A 23,761-nucleotide genomic window follows, 5' to 3' on the forward strand; every position below is an offset into this window, starting at 1 on the left:
ACTCCACAAATAAACTCTAAAGCCTGCACATCTGCCAATGCACTTTATTATGGTTATGTTTATGTTAATGTATGTGGAATGTTTAAATGTCTTAATCTAAATGTACACTCTCGGGAGCCGCAAGCCTACATTTCGTTGTACTGCACTTGTGCACTAACAATGACAATAAAAGTTGATTTGATTTTTTTTTTGAAAAGCGTGCAGCATTATGCAAGTTTGCAGGGAAGTCCCGATCAAAGGTGCTGAATTCAAACACGTTTATTTCAGCAATACCTTTAAGTTAAACACTAAAACCTGGAAATTATGTTTGGCAAAAGTGCCGTGGAAAATCAATTTGTTGGGAGAAGTTTCTGAAGGAGAGCTCAGCAAGCGACAGTGGTGGGAAGGACATGAGGAGATGGAGTCTTGCTGAAGTGGTGACTGAAAAATTAGTACAAGAAACTTTTTTTTTAATCCGGCACCGACGGGACCTACGTGGTGCCGGTTCATCAAAAATTCCGGATAACCGAATGCTATAGTAAAAGTTACGGAGCTGAGAGCTCCGTGTAAAGCAACAAACCCCGTTGCTTAGCAACAGGTTCAGAACAATGGCCACAAGTTCCAAGCGTCTCTGTAGCTTAGCAACAGCTGCAGCCACACCCTTGCACAGCAACAGATCGAGGAAGGCAAGTAATAAAACTTACCTGAACCTACTCCTGAATTTTGCCGGTTAACCGAGATTTCCGGTTATTTAGGTGCCGGTAAATCAAAAGTTTCCTGTATGGTTGCACTTTGAAATAGACCGAAAACCGGTTATTTTAGCCGCTAGGAAACATAAGTTACAGTCCCGATTTATTTAGTGATGGGCTGAGTGAAAAACTGTGTTTGTTTCTTCTGCGTGTGTGTGAGTTTATTGCTTATAAAATATACTGGACGTACAATCTTCCTGTAATCAATTGCAGATTATTTTTCAGCGAACTTCCAGTAATAAAATTGCCCCTGCCCTTCCGTGACCATTCTGCAGTAATCTATGTTGTCAGTTTACCATGGAAACTTGCAAGAGACTTAGCAGAACTGATCTCAATAAAATTAATCAAAATAAAATCATGCTGGTTTCACTTTTTTTATTATGATATTTTGATCCATCATGACACAGGCATCTTACATAAACCGATTGACAATACAAACTTGTTCACAGATATCAAACACAGATCTGTGTGTGAAATACTGAGGCAAGAAAAAAGACTTACATAAACAAGGATCCCAGTAGTGTATATAAAGTTTTATACATAGTAAAAGAAACAGGGATTTCCATGCGATAGTCTAATCTCAGGGTTTATAACACTGATATAAATACTAAAAGCTTCACTCTTGTGGCTGACAATGTCATCTGAACCCATTGATTAGATTACAACCTTGTAATTACTCCCTGCTCTATTATTATATAACAACTCCTCCCAAGTTCATAGAACTGTTATCTCTACCAGATTTTTTTCATCTTATGACTTTGTTGCTGAGTGGGACGATGTAAACTTCAGTTTATTGATCTTTCCAATTAGCCGCAGCGTCCCTGGGTTAAGGAAGGGAAAATTGAGCAGGGTTCCCAGTCTTGATTGCTAGCCAGCAAATCTCACTGGAAGTGCAAGTATCTGCGTATCCCATGAGGAGAGAGTTGAGCTCAGCAGTGATAACATGGTTGAATGGCCTGACTGCGCTTTGGGTTGGATTTTCCCGGGTCCCGCCCGCGCGTTGCTGGGGGGCGGCGGGAAACCTGGAACGTCGGGTTTCCCGGCACGATGTAAGGAGCGGGTTCCCTGCCCGAAAGTCAGCCTGATTGACAGGCTGGCTTCCGGTCGTGCGGGGAACGCGGAGAAGGAGGCTGCAGCAACAGGTAAGTGCTGGGCCCAGGATGGTGGTGGGGGAGGTTACGATCCCCGGGGGGGATGGGGGATGTTCCAGGCCCGGGGACGGCGGGGTGGTGGTGGTTCCGATCCCGGGAGGGGTCCGAACCCTGGCCTCATGGAGGGCCAGGTTGATGGTCGGGGAGCTTGGTGGGGGTGGGGCCAAGAGGAAGCACTCCTGCTCCTCCCGACCCACAAGCATTGCTCCCCGAGGCTGAGGCCACCTCGTTGCAGTCACCGGGAATCCCGAGCCCCGTGATCCCCGGCCGCCTGCAATAAAACCTGCAAAGCAGGTTAAAGTAGAGGCTTCAGGCCTTATTATCATATGTAAATTGCCAACCCGCCTCTTGGCAGCAGGTTGGCAGTCCGCCCTCCTCCCCCGGCCCACCTGAGTGAAAGGTGAAAGTGGGCGGGTTGGGGTCGGGAGTCACATTTTTTTCAACTTTCACTTCCCCCCACGCCTCCAACCCACCCGTTCTTACCTCTGAAAGCCTGGCCTTAGTGTCAAGGTTCACATATGAAGGATGACCATTTGGGTGAGGTCGTGGTGCCCTGAAACCAAATCCTGGGAAAGGAGTTAATACCTTCAGAAGAGGAATAGTGATTAGGGAGGAACTTGCTGGTGGGGGGAAACAGTTTTTATATGGAAAATATGATAATTCGGCTGATTTAATAGGTCAGCTTGTTGTTGCCCCATTGTGTTGCATTGCAGAGTAGTAGAATACAGGTTAGCATTCACATTTCTCCAAATACCAAGTTTGTGGTTTTGGTTGCACCATCAACAGGGATGGTACACACTGCAGCCACGGTACGCCGGCCGTGAAAGGCGCTATATAAATGCAAGTCTTTCTTTTAGTCAATATATTTCTTAGACTGACTTCTGTTATTTCCAATACTGTTGAAGGAGGAGCGAGATGCTTCTGCAGAATGAAGAAGAGAGGTAGGCTTCGCTGCTTGCATGCTCCAGTTTCCCCTAAGTGTGGCATTATCAAAGGCCTGGGATTCCTGCCACCCCACTAAACTAGGACCAGGGACTTAAACTGAGGGTAGAAAAATAAATAGCCGGGGGAGGAGAATAAATGGAAAATTAGGTTCTTGGAACATATTTCCTACATTACAACAGTGACTACACTTCGGAAGTACTTCATTGGCTGTAAAGCGCTTTGGGACGTCCTGAGGTCGTGAAAGGCGCTATAGAAATGCAAGTCTTCCTTTCCATATTTAAAATGTTTTGTTTCTCTGGTGGGTCAAAATAGATCCATTCCTCAAAACAGTATTTATATCCAATTGACTATACAAATTATTTTCTTCAAAGAGGAACTTGGGATTCATAAAAGTACAGTAGTACGTTACAAGAGAGGTCATGTTCAAAAGAATCCATTGTAACAGGTCAGCTATCTTCATAATTTTAACTACTCATAATTGCATCAACACCTGTTTCAAAGTTGTAAAATGGAATGTAAAAATTCCGTAACCGGTTAATGTTTGGATTACACTAATTGCAATTGATTGGTGTTAAATGGTGACTTTGAGTTGAAAGAAAAAGGATTGCTTTGCTTGTCCCCTTCCTCGCCTTACTCTGTAACATAACACGAGTGAATAATTGTTTTTTGAACCCAGTTGAATGCTAAGCTTACTACAAATAATAGCTTTTGACATTTATCGAAAGTACAATACTTGAGACATCCGGTGGTCGTTTATTTTTTTAAATTATTCGTTCATGGGATGTGGCGTCGCTGGCAAGGCCAGCATTTATTGCCCATCCCTAATTGCCCTTGATAAGGTGGTGGTGAGCCGCCTTCTTGAACCGCTGCAGTCCATGTCGTGAAGGTGCTCCCACAGTGCTGTTAGGGAGGGAGTTCCAGGATTTTGACCCAGTGACGATGAAGGATCGGCGATATATTTCCAAGTCAGGATGGTGTGTGACTTGGAGGGGAACTTGGAGGTGGTGGTGTTCCCATGCGTCTGTTGCTCTTGTCCTTCTAGGTGGAAGAGGTTGCGGGTTTGGGAGGTGCTGCCGAAGAAGCCTTGGCGAGTTGCTGCAGTGCATCTTGTAGATGGTACACACTGCAGCCACGGTACGCCGGTCATGAAAGGCGCTGTATAAATGCAAGTCTTTCTTTTAGTCATTATATTTCTTAGACTAACTTCTGTTATTTCCAATACCGTTGAAGATGGTAACTTTAGTGTGTTGATGCACCTCAAGTGGATAAACTCTCACTTCAGCTCCTACCACGGAGTGTGGTGAAGACTGTCCATTCTCTCTATGTTAGACTGCCGGGTGTCAGGTGGAAGTGCAATCCAAAAACGTTGTACTTAGACTGAAGCAAAACTGCCTCACTATTATGATTTCCCAGATTATCATATAGGGTTGATAGTAGGAAACCATTTAGCCGCCACCAATTTGACTTTGATGCACTTGAGATGCATAGTTTTGCTGGGGAATGGTCCAATCATACTAAGTGATGTAATAAAACTCACTACGCACTTGGTTCGAATATAAAGCAAGGCTTTAATCAACTTGTTTCAGAAAATGGAGGTCTAGTTGTCCTTCACTAGTTCCTGTCTTACAAAATGTCCCTGGGCGAGCTCGGCCCACGCCCGAGTATTTATACTCCTTGGACGGCGCCACCAGCTGGCCGTCCAGTGTTATTTCATGAGTCGTTTCTTCATGATGATGAGATTTATAACACTAAGAGAATCTCACCTTCTCCCTTATATTTGGTAATAACTACAGGATGTTCTGGATATTGATGGATTTCTGCTCCTCGTAGAGCTGCTGCTATGCTGAGGAGGGCCTTAGTAAGTCATTTGATTCCAGGGGTAAATAAAGGCTTTAACTTATTCAAAAATCCTGAAAGTAAAAATTAAATAATTTGAACGCCAGCACAAAAGTAACTGCTGGCTGATCACCCTTAGGGCTCTGATACATGCCCGAGGAAACTCCTCACTGTGCATAATGTGCTGATTAGATTTGCAGACACTCATTACTGTGAACAGGAAGACATACCTGGCTTCTGGTTTATACTATGACAGAGAGAGCCACTCCAACAGTGGACCTCTGAAATGGTAACTTTACTGGCATTCTCACAGCAATCACTGAGTTTCAGGTAATGATAGGGTGACCATATTTTCTAAACCGAATCCGGGGACACACAGGGCGGGAGCACAGTAAAGTAGCCAGGACGGAAAATGTAGGTTGCGCAGCGTAGCAAGGCAAATGTTTTGTTGTTGCTATTTTGATGCAAACTGAATCTTCAAAAAGCAACGCCAGAACTTGCCGCCTGAATAATGCGGCCGCTGCTCACAGCGCTGGCCGGCCGCAATCGCCTGCTCCTCTCCCTCCTCACAGCCTGACACTTACCCACACCATCCGAGGCCATGGAGCACCCTCTGATCCGGCTCCCGGGACAATCACACGGACCAGCTCCAGCCGCCGCTCACTGATGGCCTCCGTTACTCGGACATTTTGGCACCGGGGTCGATTTCTCTTCAACCAGATTTTGCAGGGCTATCCGAGGATTCGGTGAGTGCTGGGGGTTGGAGAGCTGATGGGTGTGTGGGCAGGGGGGGTGGGGGGAGGGTGGAGCATGCGTACTGCGGCCACAGAGCGGGATCTCTGCATAAATTAAAGTCCCTCAGTGAGTCCACCCCTTTTACTGGTGGAAAACATGAGATTCACACCCCTCCCACCAATCAGAACCCGCCCAGTCGCACAGCCTTGCCCACATATTGACCGACTGCAGTCAAATGCTCCTGATTTGAGCCTGCGGGTATTCGGGGAAGAGTTTCCTGAACCGGGAGCTTTTCCGGGGACATTGTTCGCCCGGGGACACAGTCCCTCATCCGGGGACTGTCCCTGGAAAACGAAGACGTATGGTCGCCCTCGGTAATGGATATTAATAAATCTGAATCTACTGCAACTCCAGAAATCAAATTGGCCAAGGCTGGTAAAGCTGGGCATGGATTATTTTGTCTTCCTGTAAGAAGACTGTAGGTTATCAGAATGATGCCACTTGGTAAGGCCCTTGGTCCAGATTTTTATCCCATCTTTTGTTGTAAGTTAGCTCCTGAACTGGTTCTCTTGATGTTGGATGTGGCACGTTTTAGAACTGAAGACACTGCAACAGACACTTGGCATGTTCTTTAAAAACAAAAACCCTTCCATGCCTTTCCTCCAGACCTAGCTCATCAAAGGACGAATTATTCTAACAACTGCATGTTTACGGAATTCTCCTGTGGGGGATTGGCACGGAGAGAGCATGCTGCTTCACAAAGCACATCACAAATGTCCTTTTTAAATTAAGCTTTGAAATCTATCAACTCTCCTCCCATATTTTCTCAATACAAAGGTCCTTAGGCGGTAGAGGAGCGACCAGATCTCAGGCCTCAGCCGATGGTGGTCTTCAGCCAGTGCCTCGTAGGCACGGGCCAGCAGTACACCATCAAATCTCCTGATATTTTTCTTCCCTCTGTGTGGCTGAGAATCAGAACTTTGCAAAATTAGTAATAAGTGAACCTTTGTGGCTTCATTCCATTTCACAGAGTGCACTGTGCCACCATGCTGCCACAAATCTTCAGTTCATATCGAGCAGCATAGTTTGCCTGGTAGTCAGGTCTTACGGGATTGTTTGGAAGGACGCCACACTTGCACCATTCCCATAGATCTTTGGCTACTTCCTGATTTGGCTTAACCAAATTAATCCCCCAGTGTAGGAAAACGGAAAGTTGCCAGGTCTTGTTTAACAAAGGCCTCAAATAGTAATTCCTGATTATAAATGATGGAGCAGTTGATTAATATGAACCTTTTTGCAGACAATAGGGGCGATTTTAAAACCTCCTGCCTGGCATAAACTGGGCAGGCAGGCAGTTAAAACTGTCTGGGTGGCAATTGTCTTACCCGCCACTGTCCTGCTGTTGAGATACCGCGGCAAACGTGGGAGTCGAGACAGAGCTATTGAAAACACAACTGCTTTATTCTGACCACATGGCAAACAGGAACTAGAAAAGCCCGCACATCCACTTAAATACTTCCCAGACAGCAAGTGCTCCCGGCAGCCTGTCCCTGCGGGAAACAAGTTGCTGGAGGAAAGGGCCCCCGGCTGGAGGCTTCTGCTTAGACTGTCTGTGCCGCCGTGAGCGGATTATGTCCAGTGGTGGCGTGTCGCCACACTGCACAGATTCCACCATCTTCAATTTAAACCTTCTTTAAATATGCAGATCAGGGTCCGATCATGTCATCAGGCCCCGACTGCAAGTTTAACTGTGGCCCGAGTGCGAAGGCGTTGTGGCTTTCCCACCAGGTGAAGACAGCGGGAAGAGGATCTGGGAGCAGAAGATGCCACTGAAGGTCAATTTATTTACTTTCTTTGTGTGGCCAGGTGGTCGTTCTGTTCCACAAATGGAGTAAAATGATAGTTGTTTTTTTTAACTCAAACTCTTATGCATATATCTAGAAACTCATAAGCCAGTTTGTGAGAGGACATCCGCTCCATAGCCTACAAGATTCCCCACAGGCAATTAACTGTGGGAGGGTCAACTGAAGATCTTCCATTGGAAACACTGAGTATCTGCCCTCTTTAAAGCGAACATTTAAAACGGCTATAACAACAGAAAATGCTGGAAAAACTCAGCAGGCCAGGCAACATCCGTGGAGAGTCGATGTTTCGGGTCGAAACCCTTCCACAGAACTGAGAAAAAAAGGCAGGAAATGAAAGAGATTAAAAGGCAGTTTGGGGGCTGGGAAATGGGGGAGGGGATGAAAGAAGAGACATTAAGAGATATTCAAGGTGAGACGAGATGGTAATAGGACAGGTAAAGAAACAGACAATGGCTCTAGATGAAGTGTTAAATGCGCTGGCAGAGTGAGAGACAGCTGCCATGTGGGAGAGAGAGCAAAAAAAAGGAAAAGGCACAAACCAAAAGTGTGGATAAAAAAATATAAAAATATAATAGGGGCTGAGGTTATGATCTGAAATTGTTGAACTCGATATTGAGTCCAATATTTTAAACGGCTCGACAAGTGGAGGGGTTACCTTTCCTCTAGCAGAGGCTCACTGGGAATGCATGGAAGCATAGGCCAATCAAATTAATTGCAGGGGTTAATTTTGTCTTAGTTCCTTCTTCTTGCCTCCTTGGTCTTCTGATGAAAGTATTATTAGCAAACCCCCTCCCATGAGAAAGCTTGTTGACGTGCTTTGTTGGCTACAGATGACAATGGCAGCTGTTTCATTGACTCCCAGTGTGTACCACTGGCCAGCTCATCAGTGAGGACGAGAACAGCTAATGTTTCTAGCAGTACTGTTCCCATTTCCGATCAACTCAAGAGCCTGAGCTCTTCTTAGTTGAGGTGTTGAGTTTGATCTTTATTTAAATCCTGTTTTGACAGATCTGTGATTGTTGAAGCATTCGTTTATTTAAAGAAATAAATACATTGAATTTATATAGTTGATTTCAGGTCCTCCAAAGCACTTCAGAGACAACGGATGGCTTTTGAAGTGCAGTCACTGTTGTTATGTAGACTAAATGCAGCTGCCAATTTTTGCACACAGCAAGATCCCACAAGCAGCAGATGAGATGAATGATCAGTTAATTTGCTTTGGTGGTGTTGATTGGGGGATGAATGTCAGCAAAAAACACTGCAAAAACTCCTTACTCTTTCTCAAATAGTGCCATGGGATCTTTTACAGCCATCTAATGCAGTGAGTGTCTGTGCCGTAAATTTCTATGATTCTATGTCTCAGCCTAGATTATATGCTCAAGTCCTGGAGCCACAATCTTCTGACTCAGAGGTGAGAGTGTTACCACTGAATCAAATTATATATGCCATTGTCATGTGTAGTTTGAATCTAATTATCATTAATGAAGCAAATTATTAAAAATCAAGGTTCAGCTGAAAAAAAGTGGATTGTTGTAAGATTATTCACTGTTTAATACTAATCTATATATATAAAGCGGTCGATCTGTCTGTCCTTCTGTCTGTCTGTCCTCGGGTGTGCGTCTGTCCGGCTATGCGCTCGAAAGTTATACCGCGTACCTACGCGCGCGTTACCTCCGAAGAAAGCTTACGGTTCCGGGACGGTCGTAAGCGTATTTACTTTTCGGTCGGACGAAAATTGTTCGCGCCTTATGCAAAAAACCTTCAAAATTAAACTCATTATCTGCTAGCATTGATTGACTGACGTCAAGGTTCCACCAATCCTGTGCTGTCACGATTGACCAATCCTACAGTACGGTCCCCTGATGGTTGGCCAATCGGTGTGTGTGTGTGTGGGCGGGACTAATCATTTTCATCTCGGGGATCTGGCAGCCATTGTTTCAGTGCCATGATGACTTCAGCTTCCAGCTCAAACTACTTTGAAAGTTAGTATCTCTTTTAAAAATAACATAAGATTTACCAGAAACGTTTTATAAGTACTTTCACTTTCATCTTTCAAGGTATTAAGTGTGTGTGTGGGCGGGACTAATCGTTTTCATCTCAGGGATCTGCCAGCCATTCTTTCACTGCTTGCAGCTCAAACTACTCTCCTTATCCAGCTTTGAAAAAGTTAGTTTCTCTTTTAAAAATAACATAAGATTTACCAAAAACGTTTTATAAGTACTTTCACTTTCATCTTTCAAGGTATTAAAAGGTAGAAATGTTGCCCGGCAGCAGATTCACAAAGGGACACAGACAGGGCCCCAAAGCCTGGCACTCGATTTAAACCGCCCGCCTCAAAACAGCCCTGGCAAAGCCGGGCTCCCCCAGCTAGTACTAATTTAAAAGCATTAGCTAAGACAAAAAATATTGATAGATTTAGGCATTCTTGAAGAGAATATTGTCAGGATAACAGATTATTTTAAAACTGTCGCTGTCTGAACATATGTTAAAATCAGCTAATTAACGTAAAAGTAATTCTTCTGTACACAGCACAGATTGACCTATGTGGAAGGAAGGAATGTATAGCACCAACCTGTGGCAAAATGATAGAATGCAAGTACTTGGTGCATTTTACTTAAGTGCAGTCAATTTGCGTCTTTAGTCAAAATAACAGAGGCTACCTTATTTATAAAATATGATTTGTTGATTTGTATTTTGCACACCGTTTGGAATTGGACCTTAACCATCTCTGCAATCTACAGTCTACCTTACTAAAGTGTAGAGTGCTTTAAAGGCCAAAATTTCCCCTTGTTTCATTCTGTGGAGGCATGATCTATTCAGTACATCTAAGAGTAGTTTTTCAATTAAGTGCATAGTTCAAACCTCCAGTCTGACTTTTGCAAAATGCTAACCTGTCAATTGTTCAACTAATTGGGTCAGTCTAACACCTCATTATTCACCATCTGCTGGAGTCTATCCAGTGTAAAGGCTATATATAAGGTCTTTAAGATGTTCAAATTATCCGATTATCATACATTAAAAATTTCTGATACAAATTAGCTGTTATAATACAACATATTTTTGTACATATTCCTGTCGACTGACTTCTGAAGTGTGAATAACATTGTTGTAAATTAGGTTTGAGGGAATATTAGAATTTCCTATTGTACTCTTAAAATATACATTAATACATTTTAGTTGTATTACTTAATGCTGAATTTTGAAAGGTTGAATTATTAGATCCTACAAATATTATAACATTATTCTACCTATTTTCTTTCTATCCCTCACCCCCAGTTTTTCTTTTCTCTTATTCTGCATTGAAAGCAGTGACTCAAGCAGAGGGATAGTTGTCCGGACATCAACAGCCTTTTGGTACCTCATCTAAATAGCTAGTCTTCAATCGAGGCTCAACAGTAAGTTTGACCATGTGGAGAAGGGAAGCAGGCATCGCAGATGAGCCCGATTCACGTCTGTACAATTACACTTTCCAGTCAGGGTCACTGGATGCCCATCTGCGAGACCACTGATGAACATATTACACAGAACAATGAACAAAATCTCAAATACAATTCCGTAACCCCGTAAAATAACGTGATTTGACTCAGTCAACGTAACTGTTATGAATCTTATGATCCATGAAGAAAGACTCATGAAATAACACTGGACGGCCAGCTGGTGGTGCCGTCCAAGGAGTATAAATACTCGGGCGTGGGCCCAGCTTTCCCAGGACATTTTGTAAACAGGAACTAGTGAAAGATAACTAGACCTCCATGTTTTGAAACAAGTTGATTAAAGCTTTGCTTTATACTCGAACCAAGTGCGTAGTGAGTTTTATTACATCAGTAACCATTGGCCTAACCACAAACGGGTGAAATTGCGGAAGGCAATCCCAAAACATTGGTTAAAAGATTTCACAATCCCTTCTAATAAAATTGGAATCTGATTTATTCGATCACCATTAAAGAGTGGCCATCGTCATCGGGAGTGGTGCCCTGGTCATTCTTCCCTCCCATCCCTCCCCAATCCAGGGATACTGAGCTCAGTCATGGTACTCCATCTCTACCTTGGCTGAGATCAGCTAACAGCACAAACCACAGATCAAATATGGAACCTTCCTGGTTTGTATGGGTCAGTGCCACATCACTTGGTACACTAATCCATTGAGTCCTTGGGGCAGCTTCCTCCACCAATCTACTGAATGAACTAAAGCAATTGTAAACCATTTTGTTCATATATCATTTTACAGCCCCCAAAAAATTATATTGCGGCACTGAGAGAGTTAAACTTTAAGTTGTTTTTTTCTGGAGCATGACTCCAAAAGGTCATATACATATCTTGCTGACTTCTGTTTTTGGTAATGGCAATCAGACCCCACAAGTTTCAACTGCATTTAAATCTTGTCATAACTGGTGTAGGATTAAAGGCCAAAGGTTTGTGGATAATTGAGAAAATAACAGGAGCCCATCGCATTTATAACACCAATAATTATTTTGATATGGCACATGGCCAAAGTTTGAATCAATCATTGGTAGGGTTTACAACTGCACTACATAATTCATAATTGCTCCTATTTTACAAAAACACTGTTTTATTGAGGTCTTTACTGTGTTGGACAACATGTTGACAGTGCAGTACAACATTAAATGGCATTTCAAACTGCATCATTGAGTTGGCTGGCTAAATGGAGGCCAGCTGATGAAAGAATGAAAAGTTGCAATGTGACATTCTCCATGGCTATGCTGGTGACTTTTTAACTATCTGTTAGCCAATCACAGCAATTATTTCAACCTCATCATGATCTGTAAAAGTTTTGAAAACTGCCAAATGTTTCTTAATGCATTTATCGATTACCAATTTGATATTAATATTACATGAATTAAACCTATCACAGCTAGTGTTAGCTGTGGTTCAGCTGATAGCACTCTTACCATTGGGTCTAGAAGGTGGTGGGTTCAGGTCCCACTCCAGACACGTAGCACATAATCCAGGCTGACACTCCAGTGTGGTACTAAGGGAGTAAGGGACGGTTGGGCTGTCTTTCCGATGAGACATTAGATGTTAAACTGGAGCTCCGTCTGCCCTCTCCGGTGGGTGTAAAAGATCCTGTGATACTATTTTGAAGAAGAGCAGGGGAGTTCTCCCCTGTGTCCTGGCCAATATTTATCCCTCAACCAACATCACTAAAACAGATTATCTGGTTGTTATCACATTGCTGTTTGTGGGAGCTTGCTATGCGCAAATCTGCTGCCGCGTTTCCCACATTACAACAGTGACTACACTTCAAAATTACTTCATTGGCTGTAAAGCGCTTTGGGACATCCGGAGGTCGTGAAAGGCGCTATAGAAATGCAAGTCTTTCTATTAAAGATTAAGATAATTTTAATATTGTACACTTGTTTCTCTAAATTGTAAACATTTGTATGAGCTGTATCCTACTGTAGAAGTAACTGTGATTCATGAATTTATTTTTTCCAGTTATATTGTCAATATAAATTCTTAATATAAACTAGTACGATAGCAAAATACTGCAGATGCTGGAAATCCGAAATAACAACAAAATGCTGGAAAAACTCAGCAGGCCAGGCAACATCCGTGGAGAGAATATAGAGTCAACGTTTCAGGTCGAAACCCTTTGTCAAGACTAGACTTTGTCTTTAGTCTTGACAAAGAGTTCACCCGCAACGTTGACTCTATTTTCTCTCCACGGATGTTGCCTGGCCTGCTGAGTTTTTCCAGCATTTTCTGTTGTTATTTCTTAATATAAACTGTTCTTGATGGCAGAAATGTGGGAGAAAAAGAATTGTGGAGTGCCTGTCAAAAAGACCCATCAGGTTCATTTGAGTGAAGATTGCGATTTGTTTGTCCCATAGCATTTGTTATTGCAGGGACAAAAATATTCCGTAAGCACCTAACGTGCTCTCTTGAGACTGTAAACCGGCAACATTTGCTGTAAAATAATCAGTGCTGCCATCAAGTGGGGAATTGTGTTTCAGGAGTCACACATGGGTTTAAACTTTTTAAACAAAGGTTTACCAGTGCTGCCTCTGTGTGGTCTCTTAAGTGTTGGTTGAGCTACTTCAGTGAAGCAAAATAATGAAGTGTTAAGATGAGGACTGTAACATAATAATGTACTGGAGTAATATGGAAACAAAGGATCAAAAGGATTGTATTATATATTCCAGGAAATGATTTTGAAGCTTTACTGAACCAGAGTAAATAGTCGCAATACAAAGGTTTCATAAATCAGTTCTGTCTCCGTGTCAGTTGCACCCATTCCTTAAAACTGAATTGTGTTATCTATTATTAACATGTTATGTATAATTGTCATCTTTGATCTTCACACGTACTTGTGCCAGTATTGATCACTGTACACAGCTCAGTCTGATTAAAAACATTTCTTTGCAGATATTTTGAATTTATCCCTGGTGCCCATTCTTGGTGCTTCCACACCCTCACCACTGCTGCTCCAAAGCTAACTGCAAGAAGAGCGCGGCAACTGCCTGAGGTTTTTTTTTGCCTCTGTGTGAGAAATACCTAGCCTGGGAACTCAGCATGTGTGGGATCATAGCCACAAACTCATATCCTACAGCTCTGTGATGCAGTTAAGAGTCCTTGATCTAGCTTTGATGCTTCAAATCAATTCTTTCAAGCCAATCTCTGAGTAAGTGAAAGCCGTCTTGTGTTAGAAAGAGGGTTGCTCTTTTGAATTATAGAATGCAACCATTTTTTTTTGAAGAGCTGAAGTAAATCAAAGGAAAATTGTAACACTGATGGGCAATTCCACTAAATCAGGTCCTTTATCTTTCTTTCGTTGCTTTTTACAAAATCTAACTGCCGACTATCATGGGGACTTTATCCCCAGCACAATAACTAAATAAAAAGCTAAAAAAGCTCTAACTCTGTGCTGATGTTGGAGTTTTCAGTCTCCCAGTGGTTACATCAGTAAAAATATGTGTAACAGACATGTGAAATATGCTTTATTAATTCAGAAGCAGAATAATCATTTGGCATCTGATCAGCTGGCTGGGCAGCACTCATTGTGACTCTCAGTAAAAGCTTTGGATTACAGAATTGTTCAACGGTTAACATAGAACAGAAAAGTCGAATTTTGCAGATAAAACCTACATTCCTATCAGTTAGCAGAGAGAATCTAAACAGTAAAAGTAACAATCTAGATACAAATTCAACATTCTACATTATTAAGTGACAACAAAATATATTTCCTTAAATATAAAAATCGCTTCTGTTGAAGCACGGTGGGAATGACTGCTGGAACAGTGATCCAGGATCTTGACCTAATTAAAGCCCTCATCTATCAAGTTGCACTTTAATGACCTTTCTGTCCCTGCTTCAGCATAAAACCTTCCGCTGCATCTTTCGCTGGAGCCATGTAGTGCAGTCTGGGGTAATTTTAAACTTCAGCCTCAAAGTACCTATAGAGCACCGCACTAAGTGATGGTATATTCCAATTGTCCTGTCACTCATGAAAAAAAATCCTTCATAACTCACTTATGCTTGCAGCCCATATGAGTTATGGGCCTTTTACCTTCACGAAATAGCAGTGGGAATCAATGTTTACATCACTACTGTAATATCCTATATTTCTCCTTGTCCTCTAAACTGAGCAGGAAAGTGAAATAGACTTCCATGTTTCACTAGGGCCATTTGAGTAGGCTCAGTAAAAAAATGATTAAAACAGCATTTTCTCCAAACTGAATATGGCAAATAACTTGCTTCCCAGTTCGCTGAAGTTTGCTGGGCACACACAATAAAATGGTCAAAAGGAGCATTGTCATCAGAATTGTTTTTAGCGAGCAAGCCAAAAATTTATGATGTAATCAAATTGCTGACTCCATCAGTATCCAGAGGGATGGTGGACAGAGAACCTGTAAGTCTTTTCACCAATGCGATTTCTGATGATTTTAAACAATAAAAGCTTTATGTTATACTAGCTGGAGTGCCCGGCGGTGCCGAGGGTTTTTTGAGGGCATGTTGTTGTTGGAAGAGAGAGAGAGAGACTGGAGGGGAGAAAGCGATTGGGGGGAAGGGGGGGGGGGAGAGAGTGACTGAGGGAAGAGAGCGACTGGGGGGGAGAGGGAGACTGGGGGGGAGAGAGCGACTGGGGGGAAGAGAGAGAGAGAGAGAGACTGGGGGGGAGAGAGAGAGGGAAAGAGAGAGCGGGATGGAGAGAGAGAGAGAGAGAGAGACTGCTGGATTTAGTTCGGGATTAGCCTGGAGAGAGAGGGGGGGGAAGGAGTGCCTCAGGCCTGGCCCGATGGACCCCTGCGAAGGAAGGAAGAAGGCGAGCTCTCCCACCCCCTCGCTCTCTCCCTCCCCCTTAATCTCCCTGCTTTGCTCTCTCTCCCTCCCTCCACTCTCCTCTCCCTCCCTGCCCCTCTCCTCTCCCTCCCTCCCCCTCCTCACCCTCCCTCCCCCTCTCCTCCCCTCTCTCCTCTCACTCCCTCCCCCTCTCCTCTTACTCCCTCCCCCTCTCCTCTCCCTCCCTCCCCTTCTCCTGACCCTCCCTCCCCTTCTCCTGACCCTCCCTCCCCTTCTCCTGACCCTCCCTCCCCCCTCCCCCTCTCTCTCTCCCTTTCCTCTGAGCCCGGTCGCGGTGAGCCGAAGCCCCCGTGTGCGGATCAGCGCCTCAGGGCCGGCCGGTGCGCGGCCAAGCGCGTGAGGCCCGGCCCGACTCTCAGGTCCCGCTCCGGGCCGCCACCGACGTTCACGCGCTCGCTGTCTCCCGCCCCGCCAGCCTTTACCAAGATGTGGCGATGGCTACGGTCGGCTCAGTGCCGCTGCGCCAGCCTTTAACAAGATGGCGGTGATCGCGGGCCGCTGGTTTGAAATCGGGCCCAGCGGCTCGGGCGTGGCTGGTGAGGAGAGGCCGAGGCTTCAAGGCCTGAGGCCTGCAGGCAGCTCATCCACCGCCGAGGCGGGGAAGCTCGAGTCTCCTTTGCAAAAGGATTTTTTTTTCTTTTAAAACCAACTTTTTTTTTGTTGGAAATCTATATTTCAAAATAAACACACAGAAAGTGGGAAAAATAAATCAATAGTTAGGAATCAAGATGGCGGCCGCTCACCTCAGCTCAGAAGGATTAGGCCCGCCCACACACGCAATGAAACGCCCCCCCGTGACGCACCGATTGGTCAACCATCAGGTCACTCAACTGTAGGATTGGTCAACCATCACGTCACTCAACGCTATCCCCTGTAGGATGGCCCGCCCACACACAATGAACCCCCCCCCATGATGCACCGATTGGTCAACCATCACGTCACTCAACGCTATCCCCTGTACGATTGGTGAACCATCACGTCACTCAATGCTATCCCCTGTACGATAGGTCAACCATCACGTCACTCAACGCTAATGAGCGGAATTTTGCCATTTTTTGAAACTTTTTTGTATACTGTCCAAACAATTTTTGTCTGACCAAAAAGTGAATATGCCTATTAGACTCCCCTAATGATAAGCTTTCTTTTGATATAACATATGTGTAGGTACGCTCTATAACTTTTGATTGTATAGCCGGACAGGCAAACAGACAGACAAACTCTTTTATATATATATATACTAGCTGGGGGAGCCTGGCTTTGCCAGGGCTGTTTTGGGCCGGGCGGTTTAAATCGAGTGCCAGGCTTTGGGGCCTCTCTGTGTCCCTCTGTGAATCTGGTGCCGGCCAACATTTTAAATTGAGTCCCAGGCTTTTGGGCCCTGTCTGTGTCCCTTTGTGAATCTGCTGCCGGGCAACATTTCTACCTTTTAATACCTTGAAAAATGAAAGTGAAAGTACTTATAAAACGTTTTTGGTAAATCTTATGTTATTTTTAAAAGAGATACTAACTTTTTCAAAGCTGGATGATCAAAGTAGTTTGAGCTGGAAGCTGAAGTAATGGCAGTGAAACAATGGCTGCCAGATCCCTGAGATGAAAACGATTAGTCCCGCCCACACACCGATTGGCCAACCATCAGGGGACCGTACTGTAGGATTGGTCAATCGTGACGGCACAGGATTGGTCGAACCTTGACGTCAGTCAATCAATGCTAAGTAGCAGATAATGAGTTTAATTTTGAAAGTTTTTTGCATAAGGCGTGAGCACATGGCTGCCCATGATACAAGGGATGAACTTATCCTGGCCAGATTTGCATAGGTTGCCCAAGTTGGCACATGTCCTTGGCTCCATCTTAAGACATCATAGACAATGGACATGACTCTCTGGCCTCCTTTCACTCTAGCCACCAACCTGACAATGCAAGTGTCGCGGAGCCCGCAATGTGGAGCTGCCTAAGGCGAAAGAACAGGTGCCATCACGCCAACATTTTGGCATCAAATCATTTTAATGCTTTCCAACAGGGATGGCATTTCATCAATACACAAAAACATTCACCCAATCTGCACACAGATCTGGAGGTTATATCCCTTGCCAGCTGGACCCACACAGCCTTGGTTTCTTCGGGAGGCCTCTTTCTCCCAGATGAGTGGAAAAGCACCTCCCTGCTAGATGTCACCCCTCAACCAACATTTGCAGCGCCTCATCTGAGAACCTTGGGGAGGCCCTTGCCTTGGAATTGGACATAGTGGTTTCTCAGAATATGTTGCAGGTGGTGCAGCATAGGCAGAAATCCAGTGGAATGATCCATGGCAGCAAACAGCCCTTAAATCAGGCTGGAATAGTGATGTCAGCAGAGATGAGTTTCAGTCCCAAAACACTCATTGACCAAGGGCATCCCACACCTCTGAAATCAAGTGGCCAACCAGGGGAAAATCGCAATTTTTTCAAAACTATCAGTGGAGGCGGGTTTCAAACCCACCCAAACCGAAACCCGCCTCCATTCCGCCTCCAGTGAGAAAATCGGCCCCGTAGTATGCTTTTAAAAAATATGTTCTTACTGTGGCTTCAGAAGACAGTCCCAATGACTGAAAACTACTGAGTGTAAATTTGTCCATGCTCATTTGCAACTAGTATGAGACTGCCCTACATAGGACACATAGCTGACCAAGCAAGAAGACTTTCATTTGACAATTCTGGGCTGGATTCAAATGTAGGGTTCTGAGGTGAAACAGAGTATGTAGCTCACTGAGCAATTCAGACCATGAAACATAAGTTGGCAACCTCACGTAGAGAATCCATAAAGACAATTGGCGTAGAATATGAAAAAAACATTCTGATGTTTGGTTTGAGGCACATTGTTGGGACAGAGCAGAGGAAGATGCACTGTTTATCTGGCCTGTGCTATACCTGACCTGGGAATGTTTAATATTGTCAGTGGGTGGTCACAGTAGAAAGGTTCCATTCACCAGTACTGAAATACATCATCTTAACTTTCACAAAAGTGGCAACATTTGTTTTTGGAAAACTAGTGAGGGTTAGCCAGAATGGTGATGCATACGCGCAGAGGGACGTTTTGTCCATCTACACCTTGCATTGCCATTTTTCTAAAGTTACATGCTAAACCAAAGTGATTGATATTGGCAAACTTCTGGTTTTCAGCAGAAGTGGTCCAATTTGGTTCATGTTTGATGCAAAACTCACTTCTAACTATTATCGTTACATTGGATAATGTAACATCGCCGTCAGTAGAGCATTGCCCTTTTCTGTTGTCGTACAACACATAACATAAACTTTTTATTTCCAGGACAAAGTTAGACTTTAATCACCATTTCAGAAAATGTTCAAACTGATCAGTCTAACAACCAAGCTTTGGTATTCTGATGTTAGTGACTGAATTAAATGATATCATTATTTCAGTTTGCATTAGACTGAGTTACCAGAGATAGAACACACTGATCCATGATAAAGAGCTACTCATTGCTGAGCCTCTATTTGTGAAGAAATGTCTGGAATAAGGAGAGGTCCATATCATATTTACAAGATCTTGTTTTACTCACGTGTCCTTGGAATGTGGGAGATGCTGCAAAGGCTGTATTTATTGCCCATCGCTAATTGCCCTGAGATCGTGGAGATGGGCTGCCTTCTTGCACAATTGAGTGGCTTGCTAGGCCACTTTGTTAAGAATCAACCACATAACATGGATGGAGTGATGTGTAGCCCAGGTCAGGTAGGGGTGGCCGGTTCCCTTCCCTGGAGCACAGTAGTGAACCAGTTGGGTTTTTTACAACAGTCCCGCAGCTTTCATGGTCACTTTTTCCCCTGCTGCTAATCCACAAATTATAAGATTTATTGAAATAATTTCACAACTTGCCATGGAGGGATTTGAACTTACGACCCCATGGGGTTCAAGTCCATAACCACTACATCATGGTACCCAGAAACATAGGGTAGTGTACTGGTTAGGGTTTTGGAACTTCCTAGCTGCAACATTAATTAAGTTCAGTCACTTTCAGTTATTACACAAAGAAACTATTTCATATCATTTCAAGATAAATAATTGAATAGGAAGGGTTGCTCATTGATTTCATCTTACTATCACAAAGAATTGTCAGCCTTTCTACTGTGTGTTGGTACATATCTTAAAATTTTTGAAAGCACCTGCCTATTCCCATGAGTTAATCTTTATACCGGAATTGTGTGAATGATACATTATATACAATGAAGAAGAATACAATGCACATTGGTTGCTAGAGTGAGTGTCTAACCCTGTTTATCAGGTGAACCACATGCAAGGAGTAATAAATAAGGCTCCCACAGAATTGAAGGGTTTACTTATCTTGCATTTAAGGAAGGGGAAACGATTGCTGTGAACTTAAAGCATTCTTTTTAGCAAGGTAATGTATACCAGGGAAGTGTTAGAAGTGTTAGTGTTAGTTTAGTGTTGTCTATGTGTACCACAAACATATGAATGGTTGAGGTGACAATCTCCCAAGCAGTCATGTGTTGGTTGTGTGCTTGTTTTATTCAATGTGAGAAATAGAATAGTGATCACCTTGACAATGCAGAAGAATCATGGATACAACAAATATTTAATGTACTTTTGAAGAAAGTGATCATTCTCTTAATTGTCCTCTTCTCTTTCTCCCCATGCTGTCTCCCTTGCCACATTCCTTCCAGTTAGCACCGAAAGACAGCACCCCTGACAGCGCAGCAATCACTTATTAGATACATAGACACATAGAAGATAGGAGCAGGTGTAGGCCATTCGGCCCCTCGAGCCTGCTCCGCCATTTAATGAGATCATGGCTGATCATCCAAATTCAGTACCCTGTGACATGAATCTTGTCATTCATGTGGAAATGACTTATGAAATGATACTGGGCGGCCTGCTGGTGGCGCTGTCCAGGGAGAGTATAAATACTCGGGCATGGGCCCAGCTTGCTCAGGACATTCTTTAACAGGAACTGGTGAAGGACACAACTAGATCTCCATGTTGAAAAACAGTTGATTAAAGCTTTGTTTAATACTCAGACCAAGTGCCTAGTAGTTTTCTTATGTCAATTTAATCAACTGCAACCTGCTCCACGCTCTGAGTGATTTGGGAACAGACAGCTATGATTCAAACTGTAGAAGGGAACTCGGATGTAGTAATCAATCCATCATGGAGAAACTACTCAGACCCACCCGTCTCGACCTGGACCTGAATTCACTTACAGCTGCTAAGGTATGGAAACACTGGTATTGTACCTTCAGCAACTTCCTCGAGGAGTGTGGTGAGAATGTCCCTAATAAGTTACGAATGCTTGCCAATTATGTATCCCCTCATGTGTTTGACTATATCGAAGACTATGTAGACTATGACTCTGCTATCCAAACACTACAGCAACTATATGTTAAGGCCCCAAACGAAATTTTTGCTCGGCACCTACTGGCCACAACTCGACAACAACCCGGGCTATTACTTGACGAATTCCTTCAAGAGCTTCGCAGGCTCAGCAAAGATTGTAACCTCAAAGCTGTCTCAGCTGAGCAGTACCGGGAGGAATTAATTCGTGACTCTTTTATTAACGGAATTGCTTCTTCCCTCATATGCCAGTGTCTGTTGGATAATAAAACCCTTGGGTTACAAGCTGCCTATAGCCAGACATATTCTCTGGACTTAGCTCAAAAAAATTCAGATGCCTATTTTTTACCATATACACGAACTGCTGCTATCACTTTTAGTGACTCCCCTGGTAAGCCCCAGGCGAAGCCCTCACTGATGACGCCGATACCCTGCACTCCTCTGCAGATGATGCCCTACCCGAGACGTCAAGGGATCTGCCAGTTATTCTGCCGGATCAACCCGGGGAACAGAGCGCTCCCCGCGGGATGGCCACCCGAAGCCAGGACGCCGGTCAGTCACCAACTACTGAGCAAGGTGAAGCCAGCTCTGCGCCGGTGGGGGCCCGTACCCGGAGCCACGATCTCCCTGGTCCCCCTCAGGTCGATCAAGGCGACATGGACTCTGCCGGCCCGCCGGTACGAACCAAGCGACCCAGGGACCAAAGCACGGTCCGAGGAGACGTGCCTTCCGGCCTCCAATGGAGATCCAAATGATTGCGTCTATTCTTAGTCCGATTAATTCGGTAGAAGGAAGCTGCCGGACTTCCAATCTTTCAGGCGGGAAGAATGACATGAATCTTGTCATTCATGTGGAAATGACTTATGAAATGATACTGGGTGGCCTGCTGGTGGCGCTGTCCAGGGAGAGTATAAATACTCGGGCATGGGCCCAGCTTGCTCAGGACATTCTTTAACAGGAACTAGTGAAGGACACAACTAGATCTCCATGTTGAAAAACAGTTGATTAAAGCCTTGTTTAATACTCAGACCAAGCGCCTAGTAGTTTTCTTATGTCACCCTGTCCCTGCTTTCTCCCCATATCCCTTGATCCCTTTAGCCTTAAGAAATGTATCTAACTCCTTCTTGAATACATTTAACGAATTGGCCTCAACTGCCTTCTGTGGTAGAGAATTCCACAGGTTCACCACTCTCTGGGTGAAGAAATTCTTTCTCACCTTAGTCCTAAATGGCTTACCCCTTATCCTTAGACTGTGACTCCTGATTCTGGACTCCCCCGCCATTGGGAACATCCTTCCTGCATCTAGTCTGCCTAGTCCTGTTAGAATTCTATAAGTTTCAATGAGATCCCCTCTCATTCTTCTGAACTCTAGCGAATATAAGCCTAATCGACCCAATCTCTCCTCATACATCATTCCTGCCATCCTAGGTATCAGTCTGGTGAATCTTCGCTGCACTCTCTCCATGGCAAGAACATCCTTCCTCGGATAAGGTGACCAAAACTGCACACAATACTCAAGGTGTTGTCTCACCAAGGCCCTGTCCAACTGCAGCAAGACATCCTTGCTCCTGTACTCGAATCCTCTCGCCATGAAGGCCAACATACCATTTGCCTTCTTAACCGCTTGCTGCACCTGCATGCTTACCTTCAGTGACTGGTGCACAAGGACACCCAGGTCTCGTTGCACTTCCCCTTCTCCCAATCTATTGCGTGTGTTCCCCTAGATTTTGTGCTCAAGTGTCTGGAGTGAGACTGCTGAACCCACAACCCTCTGTCTCAGAGGCGAGAGTGCTACCACTAAGCCATGGCTAGACAGGGGTCTGAAAGTGGCCAGTGAGGATCATGAAGTACAGTTTAAGATTATAACCATTTTCCTCTTGGGGGGAAAAAAATTAATAAAATGATACAATGTGTGCCGCACTCCTGTAAATTAAAACTATGCAGTCTGACATTTATTCAGCACTTGTTCCTCTGTAATTTTACGTGTGTTGAATCTTCACGCCAGTACTTGGTTGGGCAGACTGCATAAGTCTTGAGAATCATTGAATCATAGAATGATATAGCAGAGAAGGAGGCCTTTCGGCCTATCATGCCTGTGCCGGCTCTTTGAAAGAGCCATCCAACTAGTCCCACTCTCTTGCTCTTTCCCCATAGACCTGCAAATATTTCCTTTTCAAGTATTTATTCAATTCCCTTTTGAAAGTTACTATTGAATCTGCTTCCATCACCCTTTCAGGCAGTGCATTCCAGGTCATAACAATTCACTGTTTTTTTTTACCAATTACCTTAAATCTGGCTACTGACCCTCCTGCCACTGAAAACAGTTTCTCCTTATTTACTCTATCATGATTTTGAACGCCTCTATCAAATCTCCCCTTAACCTTTCTGCTCTAAGGAGAACAACCCCAGTTTCTCTACTCCTGCCATGCAACTGAAGTCTTTCATCCCTGGTACCATTCTGGTAAATCTCCTCTGCACCTTCTCTAAGGCGTTGAAATCCTTCCTAAAATGTGGTGCCCAGAATTGGACACAATATTCCAGCTGGGGCCTAACCAGTGTTTTATAAAGGTTTAGCATAACTTCCTTGCTTTTGTACTCTAGGGGGGGAATTTTGCCAGCCCTGGGGAGGCGGGTATGGAGGCGAGACTGCCGGGAAAATGGCAGAAACTGGGAACGGGTAACGAACCCGCTCCCAACCCGCCTCGCACAGGGACCCATCTCCTCAAGGCGGGAAGGAGATTACAGCCAATTAACAGGTAGTTAACAGGCAGTTAAGAGGCTTATCCCCATTTTACCCCTGTAAGTGCGGGCTTCCCGACGGCCGCGAACCTCGCCAGG

General features: G+C 44.2%; 1 long non-coding RNA gene across 2 annotated transcripts; it reads left to right on the forward strand.

The window, feature by feature from the left end:
* Positions 1-1,579: 1,579 nt before the first annotated feature.
* LOC147098598 (uncharacterized) lies at positions 1,580-11,055 on the forward strand. 2 transcript variants are annotated; one of them, XR_015074201.1, is made up of 3 exons: positions 1,593-1,870; positions 2,785-2,820; positions 10,537-11,055. It is a non-coding gene; the product is annotated as an uncharacterized LOC147098598 (long non-coding RNA). The 2 variants fall into 2 exon arrangements; XR_015074202.1 differs by lacking the exon at positions 2,785-2,820 and having other exon boundaries at positions 1,580-1,870.
* Positions 11,056-23,761: the final 12,706 nt, after the last annotated feature.

This window comes from Somniosus microcephalus, chromosome 29, assembly GCF_052327205.1.
Source record: "Somniosus microcephalus isolate GS21.2 chromosome 29, FLI_Smic_1.0, whole genome shotgun sequence".
NCBI lineage: Eukaryota > Metazoa > Chordata > Chondrichthyes > Squaliformes > Somniosidae > Somniosus > Somniosus microcephalus.